Source organism: Arachis duranensis, chromosome 3, assembly GCF_000817695.3.
Source record: "Arachis duranensis cultivar V14167 chromosome 3, aradu.V14167.gnm2.J7QH, whole genome shotgun sequence".
Taxonomy (NCBI): domain Eukaryota; kingdom Viridiplantae; phylum Streptophyta; class Magnoliopsida; order Fabales; family Fabaceae; genus Arachis; species Arachis duranensis.
This window is the reverse complement of record NC_029774.3, coordinates 70,186,057-70,202,391: the sequence shown is the minus strand read 5'-3', so window position 1 is coordinate 70,202,391 and position 16,335 is coordinate 70,186,057. Positions and strand designations below refer to the sequence as shown.

The 16,335-nt window shown below is 40.6% G+C and overlaps 1 non-coding gene across 1 annotated transcript; it reads right to left on the bottom strand.

Moving 5' to 3' along the window:
• Positions 1-2,314: 2,314 nt before the first annotated feature.
• Positions 2,315-2,418, bottom strand: LOC127746082 (small nucleolar RNA R71). The gene has a single exon (XR_008007702.1). It is a non-coding gene; the product is annotated as a small nucleolar RNA R71 (small nucleolar RNA).
• Positions 2,419-16,335: the final 13,917 nt, after the last annotated feature.

The following is a 16,335-nucleotide window of genomic DNA, read 5'->3' as shown; positions in this document are numbered from 1 at the left end:
TAGTGACAAAGGTAAGTGTCACAAATGCTCTTGAAGCTTGGGCATGCCTACGTTAAGGGCCACGTTAGTTACACTAACGTGGATCACTAACGTGGGGAAAAGAAGCAAAGAGCAACATTATTGGTAAAGGTGAATGCCAATAACATTTGCGAAGGACTAAGAGGCAACGTTATTGGTAAAGGTGAATGCTAATAACGTTTGCGAACGACTAAGAGGCAACGTTAGTGGTCACGTTAGTGCCACTAACGTTGAAGTTAACGTGGATCAATATGGTTTGGAGCGTTAGTGAAAAAGGTGATCATTACTAAAGTTCTCAAACCCATATTTCCACTTAACGTTAACACCACTAACATCCTAACTAACGTCCACCCATGCCTGACTCACACCTTTTCTGCAAGCAAAGCTGAGCACACTAAAGAATGTAACTGCTTCAACTCAAGATCAAAGGCCGATATCTAAGACTTGAAGAGCTGACTAGAAGATCAAGAAGAGTAGTATATATAGGAGTAGTTTTGAACTACAGAGAAGCTTGGCATTTTTGAGAACTACACTCTGTATATTTACTTTTCCTGTAATTTCTAGTTTACTGGAGAATGTACTCTTCTCTATCATCTTCCATTTCCAAAGCTATGAACAACTAAACCCCTTTTCATTGGGTTAGGGAGCTCTGTTGTAATTTGATGGATCAATTATAGTTTTCAATCTTCTTCTTCTTTCTTTTCTCTTGATTTACTAGAAAGCTTTCGATCTTAAATCAATAGGTTTGTTGTCTTGGAAAAGAAACTCTCCATAATTGGATCACCTCTGAGCCTTAGAAAAGGGATAAGGAGATCATGCTAGAAATGCTTTCTCATGTTGGACCAAATTGTGTTTTGGACGGATATAGTGGCATATAATCCTCCCAACACTTTGATTTGGAAATACATGTGGTATAATCAGTGACCATACTTCATCTCTTCCCATGAGCAATTAAATCAAGGAATTGGGCAATTGTTCAAACTTAGAGAGATTGGGTTGCCAAGGAATTGGATCCAATCATCTAAAATTGCCAAGTAGATCAATGAATGCATTTATTGAGGAAGAGATGAGAATGAACTTGATCCGGAGAATGCAACATCTCCTAAGCCCAATGAATCCCCTACTTCTGATCTTACCCATTCTCTTTACTTTCTGCCATTTATTTTCATGTTCATTTCCCCAAATCCCCATTTAAGATTCTGCAATTTACTTTCTGTAATTTACTTTCCCGCCATTTAACTTTCTGCAATTCTTAACTCAATTTTGGCTCAGCTCAACTAGGACGTTCCTCCAATTAAAGTTGCTCGACCAATCAATCCCTGTGGGATTCGACCTCACTCTATTGTGAGTTTTTACTTGACGACAATCGATATACTTGCCGAAGGGAAATATGTTGAGAGACAAGTTTTCGTGCATCAAGTTTATGGCGCCGTTGCCGGGGATTGATTTTGTATCGACAATGATTAAGTTAGAAGATCACTAGATTGAGCATTTTTCTTTTGCTTGTGTATTTTACCTAATCGTTTACCTTCAGTTTCAGTTATCTTCTTCCTCTCCCCCATCTCCCCTCTTCGTTTTCTTTTCTTTTGTTGTTATTTACAATTTTGTTCACTAATCCACTAACTGTTTGATAATTTGCACCACTCACACTAACAGCCACTTTAACAAGAATAATCTCTTCATTTTCTTTCTTGTTGTGTGCTTTCTTAGTTGTATGACAGCGAAAAGAAGTGGAGCTTTAACTTCCTTTGATTCTGAACCTGAGAGGACCTTCCTTATATTAAGGAGGGAAGCAAGAGGGAAAAAATTGTTGGTGCTAAGGAATAGGAAGAGTACTTTGAAACAAACATGGAGGAGAACCTGGAAAACAACCATGAAATTATGGAAGGCCCTGTGAATCATGCTGGGCAAGAGAGAAGAGTTCTATGCTCATACATCAATCCGAACCCAGGAAATTGTGGAATTTGTATCCAAAAGCCAACCATACATGCCAATAACTTTGAATTAAAACCCCAGCTCATCACCCTTGTTCAGAATAACTGTTTATTCAGAGGAAGCGCCCAAGAAGACCCCAATCAACATCTAACCACCTTCCTAAAAATATATGACACTGTGAAGTCTAATGGTGTTCATCCGGATGTCTATAGACTACTTTTGTTCCCTTTTTCACTCCCCTTTTTCACTCAGGGACAAAGCATCTAAATGGCTGGAATCTTTCCCAAAGGAGAGTTTAAAAAATTGGGAAGATGTGGTGAACAAATTTTTGGCGAGATTCTACCCTCCTCAAAGAATCAACAGGTTGAGAGCTGAGGTATAAACCTTCAGGCAACAAGATGGTGAAACTCTCTATGAGGCATGGGAGAGGTTTAAGGACTTAACAAGAAGGTGCCCACCAGACATGTTCAATGAATGGGTTCAACTGCACATTTTCTATGAAGGTCTTTCTTATGAATCAAAGAAGGTCGTAGACCATTCATCAGGGGATCTCTAAACAAGAAGAAAACCATTGAAGAAGCCATAGATGTCATTGAGACTGAAGCTGAGAATGCCTACTTCTATGCTTCTGAAAGAAGCAACACTCGAAGAGTGATGGAGCTGAACCATATGAATGCACTGTTGGCTCAAAATAAGATGATCACCAAGCAGTTAGCCGATCTTACCAAGAAGATGGAAGAGAACCAAGTTGCAGCAGTCATCACTTTATCACCAGCCCAAGAAAGAGTGAATACAGGAGAAGAAGGCGACTAGGAACAAGCCAACTATGTTTGGAACTCACCCAGGCAGACCCATGATCCATACTCCAAAATTTATAATTCTGGTTGGAGGAACCACCCTAATTTTGGGTGGGGAAATCAACAAGACCAAGGCCAAGACCAGAGATGCCACAACCACAATCCCAACAACAATGCAACTCACCAACATCCCTCACAGAGATCATATCAACACCTACCTAACCACCCTTCTCAACATCCATACCAAAACCAACATGACCACTCTCAACCTCCTAATCTTAATCCATCATCACCCACTGAAGATAGACTCTCTAGAATTGAGACTCTACTTGAAGGTATATGTAAAGAAGTCCAAGACAACAGAGTCTTCAAGGATGAAGTGAGAGCCAATATCAAAAACCAGGGAAACACCATCAAGAGGCTGGAGTCCCAAGTGGGATATCTATCTCAACAGTTTACCAAGCCTACTGATAGTTTCCCAAGTAACACAGAGAAGAACCCAAGAGGAGAAACAAAGAAAGTAAGATGGGAAGAATGCAAGATGATCACTATAAGTGATGAGAGGAGTGTGGAAAAGTAAACACACAAACAGAACACTTTCAAGACATTCCAAAGAAAAAGCATGAAGAGAGCAATCAAGCACCCAATCCCATACACAGGAAGGAGCTAAAAAAAGAGGAGACTCTGAACCCATATGCACCTTTTCCCCAAAGGCTCAAGGGTGGTGTATCAAGGAGAATGTATTCAAGGTTCCTCGACATGTTTGCATCTCTTCATGTAAACATACCGTTCATTAAGGCTCTCCAGCAGATGCCCTCATACATCAAGTACATAAAGGAGCTGCTGACCAAAAAGAGTTCACTAAAGGGTGGGCAAACAATAGTGATGAATAAGGAGTGCAGTGCTCTCATTCAAACAGAGCCACCTACAAAAAGGAAGGACCCAGGGAGTTTTCACATTCCTTGTGTTATAGGAGAAACAATGATTAATAAGGGACTCTGTGACCTGGGAGCAATCATCAACTTAATGCCTCTATCCCTCATGAAAAAGCTTCAAATCAACGAGCTAACGCCCACAAACATAATCATCAAATTGGCTGACAAAACTCAAAAATAGGCAATAGGAGTGGTTGAAAACGTGTTAGTGAAGGTTGGGAACTACTTCCTTCCCACAGACTTTGTTATCTTGGAGATGGAGGAAAATCACATCCATCCCATCATCTTGGGGAGACCATTCTTAGCCACAGCCAGGGCGTTTATAGATGTGGAGCAAGGAGAGCTAATATTGAGGATACATGATGAACAACTCACTTTCAATGTCTTCAAACCCTCACAAGAAGCAAATCATGAAAACAAAGAATCAAGGGAAGAGCACAATAAGGAACTGATGGAAGAAACAAGCACGGAAGCACAAATAATACACCTGAAAATCCCTCTGGTTGACAAGCAATGTGGTCAGAAGGAATAGCAGCCAAGTGTAACCCAAGAGGAGCTAGACCCACCAGAGTCATACGAGACCAGCAACAAAATCTTCTTGGAAAACGAAACCACAAGGAGCAGGGCAACATCAAGGGAAACAAGGAAAAAAGTCCCAAGGGGATGGAGGAACAAGAAGATCCCTACAGAGGATTTCTCTCTAGGAGATGAAGTGATCTTTGCTTATTTTCCACCTATCCCACCTCATCTCCCCACCATTCCATCTCGGCTGCCTCAAGTGTACACCATCAGCAAAATTCTTTCTTTAGAACATGTGGAGCTTCTTAATAAAGTCAATGGAGACAGATTCACTGCAAGAGGGGAAGATTTAAAGCACTACCAACCATCCTGACAAAGGCCAAACGTCAAGCTAATGACGCTAAAGAAGCGCTTCATGGGAGGCATCCCATGTTTTATATCCTTTCAGTAGTTTTAGGATTTTTAAAGTAGCTAATAAAGCAAGGTTCATGAATTCTAAGTCAACTTTGACAAGCACTTAGAAGAATCTCTATATGCAGCATATAGTGAATGACAAGTTTGGTGTTTGATAAACCCATATTTCATGAGATATTTTGTGCTTAATTTGAGTGATTTATACAATCCTTCACCTACTTATTCACATTAATTGCATGGTTTTACTTTCCCTCCCTTATTATGTCATATCGTGAAAAACATGTTTCCTAAGCTTTGAAAATTAATTATTTTAATTACCTTTATTTCCATTCGATGCCATGATTAGTGTGTTGAGTAGTTTCAGAGTTTCTAAGGCAGAATGACTTAAAGGATGAAAAAGGAAACATACCAAAGGGAAAGGAGAAAGCAAAACGGAGCTTTAAGGAAACTGGTATCCACGCGATCGCATGGACGACGCGATCACGTGCCAAGCACGAATCAGCAGCGACACGGCCGCATGACTGACGCGACCGCGCGCCTCTAGCAGAACGCACATGACGCGGTCGCATGACTGACGCGACCGCATAGCAAGGAAAAGCTCCGAATGACGTGACCGCGTGACCCACGCGGACGCGTGACAGAGGCTACGCACCAGAAAATTATAGAATACGCCCCAGCGATTTCTAAAGCTCTTTTTGGCCCAAATCCAAGTCCAGAAGGCATAGACCAGAGGTTATGAAGTGGGGGAATGCATCCATTCAAGTGGGCTGGCATAATTCTACTTTTCCATGATTTAGATTTAGTCTAGAGAGAGATTCTCTCTCTCTCTTTTTAGGATTTAGGATTTCTTCTTGTTTTAAGAGTAACTCTGGATCCGGGTTTTAATGTTCTTCTATTTTAGTTCCATAATTATTTATTCCGGCATTTGAATTGATCATTTAATTTTATAATTTAATTTATGAATTATTCCATGTTCCAGATTATTATTTGAATTAATGATATTGAGGTATTTTCAGTTTATTATTGCTCTTGTTAATTTATGATTATCATTGTTTACGAATTGAAGATATTTTATTCCAGCAATTTTACTTTTTCCCCTTTTGGTTCTGATTAAGAATTTAGTAACTCAACAGTTATTAGACTCAACATAATTAATAACCGTTATCTTGCTAATTGAGCTGAACCTGAATAATCCCAACCTTTTCTTCGGAAATAATTAGGATTCAAAGGTCAGTTTAATTAGTCCCTTGAAGATTCAAATGTCAATTTAATTAGTCCCTTGACTTTCCTTTACCCTGGCAAAGGTTGACCAAGTGGAGTTTAGATTCAGCTTTTATTATAGTTGAGAGATATAACTAAGTTAGACCTCTAAATTCCCTTATCTTGCCAAAAGTTGTTTTACAATTATTATTTATTTTTAATTGCCATTTAATTCACTCATCATTTAAATTACTTGCTTCTCACCTTCTAAACCCCGATTACAACCTTTATAACCAATAATAAGAACATACTTCCTCGCAGTTCCTTGAGAAGACGACCCGAGGTTTGAATACTCGGTTAACAATTTTTAAAGGGGTTTGTTACTTGTGACACCCAAAACGTTTATATGAAAGGACTTTTGAAGGTTTAGAAACTATACTTGCAACGAGGATTTATCCGCAAATTTCTAGACCACGCAAAAGTTCTCTCATCAAAATGGCGCCGTTGCCGGGGAACTGCTAACGTGTGCCTTATTATTGGTTATTGTAAATATTTTTCTTTTGCTTGTTTATTTATTTTCGTTCTTCCTTTTTTATCTTTATTTGATACTATGAACTCTCACCCCTCTCGCTTTAAGTTTGGTTCTGATATTGTTAAAGGAAATAGAAGTTACAGTAGGAATGTGCATCAAGGTCAGACCAATCAAGGATGGATGGAACCAAGAGGATCTAATCAACCCTTTTGGCCGCAACACCCTCCGAGATATCCTGGACAAAGACCATTCTACCACGCATACCCAGCTGAAAGACATGGTGGACAACCTTATAACTACCAACAAGCCCCACCCCGTGCATATGAACCGTCCTTTCAACATAACCTCGAACCACCACACTCACAAGCTTCTCGTCACCATTCGCCATCATATGATCCTTCCTTACCCCAATACCAATCCAATCATTCCCAGTCATCACCACTTCCCTATGTACCATGTCTATGTCCAGCAAACCGCGAAGCAGAAGATCGTCTAAAAGAAACAATAACTAAATTTCAAACAACCATTCAACAACTAGAGCACGCACTAATCCAATGGGCCACTAAACGCTCAAATATACAAGGATCAACCACAGTTCCATGTGGACAACCCGATGAAGAGCATAGCATGAAAGAAATACTAGAGACTCCAGTGGACAAGGCAAAGAATGAATTCGTACTAGAACAAGTGGAAGAAGCTGTCATTGTTCAAGAAGAAGAGTTGGTTGAAGATCTAGGCGATGCTGAACTTCCTTGGGAATCCAGAATTGAGGAAAACTCCGTCCAGGATGTTACAGTTGATGCTAAGGAAGATACTGTACAATCTCCAAGGCAAGTCGTTTATGAGGAATCGGACGAAAATAATCCAAGAAGCAAATTTCCTTGATGGTGATATTCACAAGTCCAACTCTCTTGGTGATGAACTTGCATCCGCAAGTGAATTCTCTGAGATCGAAGAATCTTCCCCAAGTGAATATGAAGATGATGCGGAGGTAGATTTCTCTCAACCTCCAATCTATGACTTGAGTGATGAGGAAGACACGGAAGACTTTGACCAGGACACACATACAATTGAAGATCTTTGCAAAGAAGTGGAGGAATTCACAGAAGAGCATAAGGGAGTAGAACTTACAGAACCACCAGAAACACCTATCCCAAGGCCACTACCACCTAATACAAGCTTCAAGTGGGTACAATCCTTAACTTACAATTTTAATTATCCACTTGAATATGGTTTACTTGAAACAGATGGCCAGCTTAGAGCTCTCTGCAGCTTTAAGAGTAAGGGGGAAATGGCTCGTACTCAGAGCTGGTGCACAAGGTTCAATAAGGTTCCACGCTTCACCTCGAAGTACACGGATTGGTGTCATACTCAATTGCACGGATCATGGAGAATGTTTGGTCACCACGGTGAGATTCTACTTTTTAAACAGCCCGGATAGAGACATGTAGATCAGGACGGAGGCGGATTTAAAAGCAAGGCTTGGAATCCTGGAGTTTATTCTGACATTTGTCGTCCCGGGAGCCGAACAATATATTTAAAGCTGCTCAGAAGCTTCACATGCCTAGTTTGGGACCCTGGAGGCTATTGGCATTCCAAGCACTGGTGGAAATTTTTGGACGAATTTAAACATAAACCACCATAACAGGATACTCTTCCAATGTCCAACTTAAGGACTTTAACTAAAAGTGCTAGGTGGGAGACAACCCCCCATGGTATGGTCGTTTCTTTTTTTTAGTTTATTTCATCATTATTTGTTTTTATTTTTATTTCCTTTTCATTTTACTTTAGTAAACCTGGAATCATGCATAGCACTCATATTAATCACTGCATACTACATTGTTCATGCATATATATAAAAAAAAATTCGCTACGCGACGCGATCTTGCACAATACCAACCCTACGCGACCGCGTGACCGACGCGATCGCGTCGCATGGATTGCACATCACCCCAAAAAGAGACAGGGAGTTGCGCTGAAACGGTGCTGGAGTCATGCGTTTAGCACGAATTCCAGCGACGCGATCGCGAGCCCCACGCGATCGCGTCAACCTTCTTCCCTCCCTCTCATGCGATCACGCGCCCCACGCGATTGCGTCACTCCCATTTTCGCCCCAACTACGTGACCGCGTACCCCACGCGGCCGTGTGGATTCGAAAGTATAACCCCCTCAGCCACGCGAACCCTATCAGTCGCGCAGCCCCCCACCCCCAATCCTCTTCTCCCTCTCTGCTCCCTCTCCCTCCAACCACCACCCGGCCGCCACCGCCGACCACCCAGAAACCGCCGACCACCCCGTACGCCGCCGCCCCAACAACCTTCCCTCCCTTCTTTTCCCTTCCTCCTCTTCCTCTTCCCTCTTCACTACTACCACCGCGAGCATTACCCACCACCGCGCCGGACGCCGCCGCAGCCACTTCTTCCCTGTTCCACCCCTTGCGCTTACCAGGTTCCGCAGCACGCAACCATTTTTATCTGTTCGTCATTTTTTCTGTATTTTTTTCTGTTTCTGTTCATAATTAGGATAGCTAGACTTGCATGTTGTAGTGGATTTTTAGGTTGTTAGGTAGGTTAGGCTGTGATTAGTGGATATAGGTCTATTTCCTTGCACTGTTCTTACTTCTGTTTTATCCTATGTGCAAATCTGTTGCTGCTATATTCATGATTCATCTGCTACTTTCTGGTATGTTGCTGCTGTTTACATTGAGTTTTTTATGTTTCTTTTATATCTATGTACATGCAGCTTGCTTTCTTTTAATTCATATGAACTGATATGATTGTTGTTTATTTTTCGGGGAAATCCAATTTTAGCCGGAATGCTGCCCAAATTTTTTTTGACAATTATTTTCATTCATGTTTTGGTTTGGCATTTCTGAACTCTGTTTTACTCTGCTTTACCCAGCCCATTTCATGAATGCTATGGCAGACTTTCTTATCCTCTTTGATTTCTTGGTTCATAAACTGCATTTTTGATTCACTGATTCCAATTTTTGCTTTTTTTTATTATTTCTATTCGAATCAGCATCACCGTGTTTCTCTTGTTCGACTGTGAGTACTTCTATTCTTACCTGTGAATCACTGTTATATGAAATTTTTCTATGCCACTTACTTTAACCCGCACTTTACTAACTCCCTAATTTTAATTTACTAATTTCTTTTACAAAATTCTAACCATACTAACCCTTTTGATCTCTTTTCTGATTATTTTCACTTTCCTCTAACTTTTTCACTATGGCATATTGATTTTTCTCTTTCCATTTAACATTAATTCACTCACATTTCAATTCCTCATTTTCCTTATTATATTTGTCCCGTCCCGCTTTGAGTTTCCTTTGTTTGCATTGCCTATTTGCTTTCCTATTTTATCCATTTCTTAGTTTTCTATTTTTCAGGATGTCTTCCTCACAAAGGAAAGGTAAAGGCAAGTCTACTGGCAAGCGCAAGCGATGAGCTTCCTCCCAGTCCATCATTGCTCTAATGCACGATTCCTCATGGCGGGAGAAGAACTTCACACAACAGGAAAAAGCTGACCAGCTGCTCCCTTCGACTGATCCTATAAAATTTGCAAACCGGTACTGTGAGCTGAAGTACCCGACTTTTGCAAACTCCAGAAATCTATACCTGGAACATTCCTTGAAGATTCCAGAAGCCCTCCAGCAGTACACCACTGAGCAAATCAAGCAAAGGGGCTGGTTCTTTCTGGAGAAACCACTGACAGAGGTCAATGCATCTTGGGTCCGGGAATTCTATTGCAACTACTACCTTACTACCCTTGATGCCGTGAACCTGAGGGGAAAGCAAATTCTGGTCACTGAGGAGGCCATAGAGACCATTTTCCAGCTCCCAGCCAAGTCCGATCAGCCAGATGGTTATACATAGGCTGAGGAGGACATGAGTCAGATGCAATTTGATTGGGATGCTGTGAAGGCACGGATAGCTCTCGACCCGACAGTTCCTTGGGAGATGGGTCAGAACACTACTATGCCCAGAGGGATCAAGAGAGTGTACTTCAATGATGAGGCTCGGCTATGGCATCAAATCTTGAGCAACTATGTGATGCCGAGTACTCATGAGACTGAGATCCCGGTTGCCATGATTACCCTCCTCTGGTGTGTGCTGGAGGGTAAGACCTGTACTTGCCTCGTTTTATCCAGCTTTATATGGCCAGGACCCACGTCCGAGGCACCCTCCCCTTTCCTTATCTGGTTACACGGCTAGGCCGTCAGGCTGATGTACCTTGGGAGGATGCCGATGAGCGACCACCAGCAGCAGACTGCAGGAAGATCATCCCGCACAGCAGGAACTTCCTTGCTTTGGGCTACAGACTACCACCTGTCACTGCTACTGATGAGACAACCCCTCCGTCTGCTGGACCCTCTTCATCCACAGCTGCCCCTGCTTCCACCACTGCACCTCCACCCACCTCTGAGCTGGTTCTGAGCCGGTTTATCGCATCGTGCACCGTCTATTCCGCCAGCTTGATCAAATGGAGCGTCGTAACAGGCGCCGGTATGAGAGATTGGAGCGCCGCAGCAGGCGACGCTATTCCCATCTGAAGCTGATGATCAGATAGGGCGCCGACATCTCCTCCGAGCCCGACACTCCATCAGATCCATCAGAGGATGAGGAGGATGAGCACGAGGCGAAACCTCATTCCCAGGCAGAGACTCATTTCCAGGAGGAGAATCATCAGCAGGCAGCCACTGAGCAGGCTGCCCCGCATCAGGAGGCTATGCCCCAGCTTGAGGTTACGGATCCGGAGATCCCACTCCAGTCAGTCCCTTCTCTACAGCAGCCAGACTCTCCTCTACTGCAGCCATACTCTCAGCCCACCACCGCCACGGAGACCCCAGCTACCATCCCTCCCAGTGATGACATTCCTTCACACCCGGCTTGATTGAGCATCGGGGACGATGCTTCATTTTAAGTGTGGGGAGGTCGCCATCTCTGGCGTTTATTTCGGTGGACCACTACATACTTTTTCTTTTATTTTGGATATTTTTCTGTATTTTTCTTTTTACTATTATTTTCTGAGTACTTATACATTGTTTTTATGTATTTTTACTCTATTTTCTGCATTTTGCATCTTTAGTTCATATTTTAGCCCTTTAGTTTATTTTAGTTATTTAGTTTAGTTTGCAATTTTGATTTATTAGTGGATTAATTAGTATAGTTTACCCCTTTTTTGCATAAGATAGTACAGTTTAAATAGAAAAATATATAAAGGAAGTAAGCTAGGTAATTGAACATATCAGATTTAAATCCATAAACCTTGTATATAGCATTACATGATGTAGTTAAGCTGACAACATTTTATCAAGGAGGAACATTAAAACTTTAAAAGCTACCCTAAGTAATTTTTTTTATGAGAATAATGGGAATTTTTAACTAAACCTGCATACAATATATAAATAATATATGATGCTTGAGTTAGAGAACACACAGCCTGTGAGTTTTGAGCTTAAATTGTATGGTTGCATTCAAACCATAATTTCATTTCTGTGTGTTACATTTCTTTTTATTCTGATGTTCTTTCCTTTGCTTTAATCTATATGTCTAATTATAGAATATAGAATAGATACATACCAAGAGAATGATTGAGGCCATCATTTGATTTTAGCTCACTTACCCCCAATTAGCCTACGTTTTACATCACCCTTGTTAGCCCCCTTGAACCTTTTAAAACCCCTTTATTCTATTTAGCCAAATCACTAGCCTTAAGCAGAAAAACAAAAGAAAACCCCAAGTGAATCCTTGGTTAGCTTAAGATAGAAAATCATGAATAGAGTTAAATTTAAATGTGGGAAACCTTGTGGGAACATGAGTGATAGAAACAAAGGGTTAGGAAGATTAAAGAAAAAAAAAACAGAAATAAAAATAAATTTGGAAGCATGCTCATGAGAAAATCAAAGTGATTCAACTACCATATGCATAAAAAATAAAAAAAAAATAAATTTCAGCATCTAAATAAAAGGGGATCCAAAAAGAAATCCCCCAATGAAAACAATGCACATGGGATAATATATATATAGGATTCACTTATTAGCTCACTTGACCATATACATAAATCCTTACCTTTACCTTGGCCCCATTACAACCTTAATTAAAGACCTCATGACTTTTTGGTATGACTATATTTTATAATTGTTGATTGGTTAGATGAAAAACAAAGCTATAAGAAAGTAAGAATAAAAAGAAAAATAGAGTGAATAAACCCAATAAACACTGAGTGACTAGAGAGTAAACACAAAATCCAGTGAGGGTTCAATAACTCATCAACATATATCTGTGCTTCAAATTTACTAATTGTTTTACAAGTTTGTACAATGTTTTCTTTCCCATCTCATTTGCTAAAATGCTTTATTATTTAAGGGTTGGCTATATATATATATATATACACAACTCCTTGAGAATGTGAATTAACTTAGCTACATGCAAGCTTTATATATGAGTGAATAAATTAGAGTTGCATGATGCATCATTCATTTAGGTAGTTGTATTTAATTTAGATTGCATTGCATTCCATCACTGTAACCTCATTTATTTACCTTGGATTTAGCATGAGGACATGCTAGTGTTTAAGTGTGGGGAGGTTGATAAACCCATATTTCTGGGATATTTTGTGCTTAATTTGAGTGATTTATACAATCCTTCACCTACTTATTCACATTAATTGCATGGTTTTACTTTCCCTCCCTTATTATGTCATATCGTGAAAAACATGTTTCCTAAGCTTTGAAAATTAATTATTTTAATTACCTTTATTTCCATTCGATGCCATGATTAGTGTGTTGAGTAGTTTCAGAGTTTCTAAGGCAGAATGACTTAAAGGATGAAAAAGGAAACATACCAAAGGGAAAGGAGAAAGAAAAACGGAGCTTTAAGGAAACTGGAATCCATGCGATCGCATGGATGACGCGATCGCGTGCCAAGCACGAATTAGCAGCGACGCGGCCGCATGACTGACGCGACCGCGCGCCTCTAGCAGAACGCACATGACGCGGTCGCATGACTGACGCGACCGCATGGCAAGGAAAAGCTCTGAATGACGCGACCGCGTGACCCACGCGGACGCGTGACAGAGGCCACGCACCAGAAAATTACAGAATACGCCCTAGCGAGTTCTAAAGCTCTTTTTGGCCCAAATCCAAGTCCAGAAGGCATAGACTAGAGCTTATGAAGTGGGAAAATGCATCCATTCAAGTGAGCTGGCATAATTCTACTTTTCCATGATTTAGATTTAGTCTAGAGAGAGATTCTCTCTCTCTTTTTAGGATTTAGGATTTCTTCTTGTTTTAAGAGTAACTCTGGATCCAGGTTTTAATGTTCTTCTATTTTAGTTCCATAATTATTTATTTTGGCATTTGAATTGATCATTTACTTTTATAATTTAATTTATGAATTATTCCATGTTCCAGATTATTATTTGAATTAATGATATTGAGGTATTTTCAGTTTATTATTGCTCTAGTTAATTTATGATTATCATTGTTTACGAATTGAAGATATTTTATTCCAGCAATTTTACTTTTTCCCCTTTTGGTTCTGATTAAGAATTTAGTAACTCAATAGTTATTAGACTCAACATAATTAATAACCGTTATCTTGCTAATTGAGCTGAACCTGAATAATCCCAACCTTTTCTTCGGAAATAATTAGGATTCAAAGGTCAATTTAATTAGTCCCTTGACTTTCCTTTACCCTGGCAAAGGTTGACCAAGTGGAGTTTAGATTCAACTTTTATTATAGTTGAGAGAGATAACTAAGTCAGACCTCTAAATTCCCTTATCTTGCCAAAAGTTGTTTTACAATTATTATTTATTTTTAATTGCCATTTAATTCACTCATCATTTAAATTACTTGCTTCTCACCTTCTAAACCCCGATTACAACCTTTATAACCAATAATAAGAACATACTTCCTCGCAATTCCTTGAGAAGACGACCCGAGGTTTGAATACTCGGTTAACAATTTCTAAAGGGGTTTGTTACTTGTGACACCCAAAACGTTTGTATGAAAGGACTTTTGAAGGTTTAGAAACTATGCTTGCAACGAGGATTTATCCGCAAATTTCTAGACCATGCAAAAGTTCTCTCATCAGTGTTCAAGGCACACTAAGAGGGCATGAACACAATTCATATCATGTCAGTCTTAGAGCCTTAATCAAATCATTTTACACCACATGCTCACAAACTAAGTTTGGTGTCACCAATGTTGCATGAATGAACACTTAGTTGGTCAGTTGGTTTGCATTCATGAATGGCACTTAGTTAGTCAAAAGCAAAAATTAAAAAAAGAACAAGTAGATAGCCTCCCATTTTTGTTTTTCTGCCACATTTCAAACTAATCTCTCTTTTCTTTTGTCTTGCAAGGGAATCGAAGGGAATGTTGGAGGGAACTGATGGGATAACACAAGGGGGTGGTTCGGCCACTTCACCAAGGGAACTACACACATGTCTTCAAGGGGAGTACCTTGGGAAGTGTTGCCATGCAACGTTGGAAGAAGGATTGCCTTGGATACCGAACCAATCACGTCATAAAAGTGGTGATCGTCGTGCTCATTCCATACCAAAGCCCAACCGTCCACCATTGGATTTTTCTATCAATCCACACCCTTCAATCTCATCATCCTCCTATATAATAAACCCCCACTCTAAACCCTTCCATATGCAAATATCCTTTCAATCCATCTCTCTTCTTTCTTTCAAAACACACACCCAACACCTCTGCCATCAATACGTTAACACAATCCTCTAAGCTACACCCTATCTTAACCCGGCCAGTTTCCATCATCAACCCATACTTCTCAACACCTTCACATACCAATTCTTACTCATGGCATCATCAAGCTCCAAGAGGTGAAAGGGAAAGGAACCGGTGGAGATCAATCCTTTCGATGAAGGGAAATTCAAGACCGCCTTCCATGAGCTCCAATTTGAATGGATAAAACACAAGAAAATATTGTTAGAATTGACATTCCAGTTCAACGATGATGAGTGCCCACAGATTAGAGAGAAGATTGAACATAGGGGTTGGCAAAAGCACACGAACCCAGAAACAAAGATAAATGCAAATCTCATCAAGGAGTTTTATGCCGATGTAGCCAGAGAAGACACTACCAGGGCTTCCACCTTCAAAAGATACGTGAGAAGAACAGAGGTGGACTTCAGCCCTAATGCTATAATGAGGACTCTGCAGTTGAGATCACAAAATTTTGATGAGCCTAGTTATCAAGTAAGAATAAGTAATGGCCCCGACAATGATGAACGTGAAGAAATTGTGAACGATATGTGTGTTATAGGATCTGATTGGGAAAGGTATTCGGATAAGAGACTGTAGTTTATTAGGAGAGGAGACCTCATCCCGGAAGCCAAGGGATGGTTTGAGCTTGTGAGGAGATCTATCCTCCCGCCTCAAACAATTCTGAGGTCAACATTGCTCGAGCTACTATGGTACATTGCTTAATAAAGGGTGGAGACGTCAATGTGCATGAAATTATAGCTGAGGGAATCCAACATGCAGCCGAGAAGAATGATCTGGGTGCTCGACTCTGGTACCCCAGTACCATCCTTAGACTATGTGTGAAAGCCAAGGTAGTATTCGAATATAACAATCCAAAATGGGTAAACCCTGGGAGGTTAGTTACGCTCCAGCGTATAACCTATGTGGCACCCGCTCAACAACAAAGAAGGCCTCAGATAAGGAAAAGAACATCACAAGAAGAACCTCACCAAGAAGAACCTCATCAAGAAGAATACCAGCAAGAAGAGTACTACGATCCGACTAATATAAACCTGAATCACATTCAAGGAGCCATTGAGGATCTAGCAAGGAGTTATATGGAGGGACAAGAACAACAACTGCACGTTCAATCCCAAATGATGGATCGTCAAGAAGAACTGCTCTCTAATTGGATGAATCAACAAAGGGAGTGGCAGAAACAACAAATGGAGCAGCAATAGGAGCATTACTCCCAGCTCACCCAA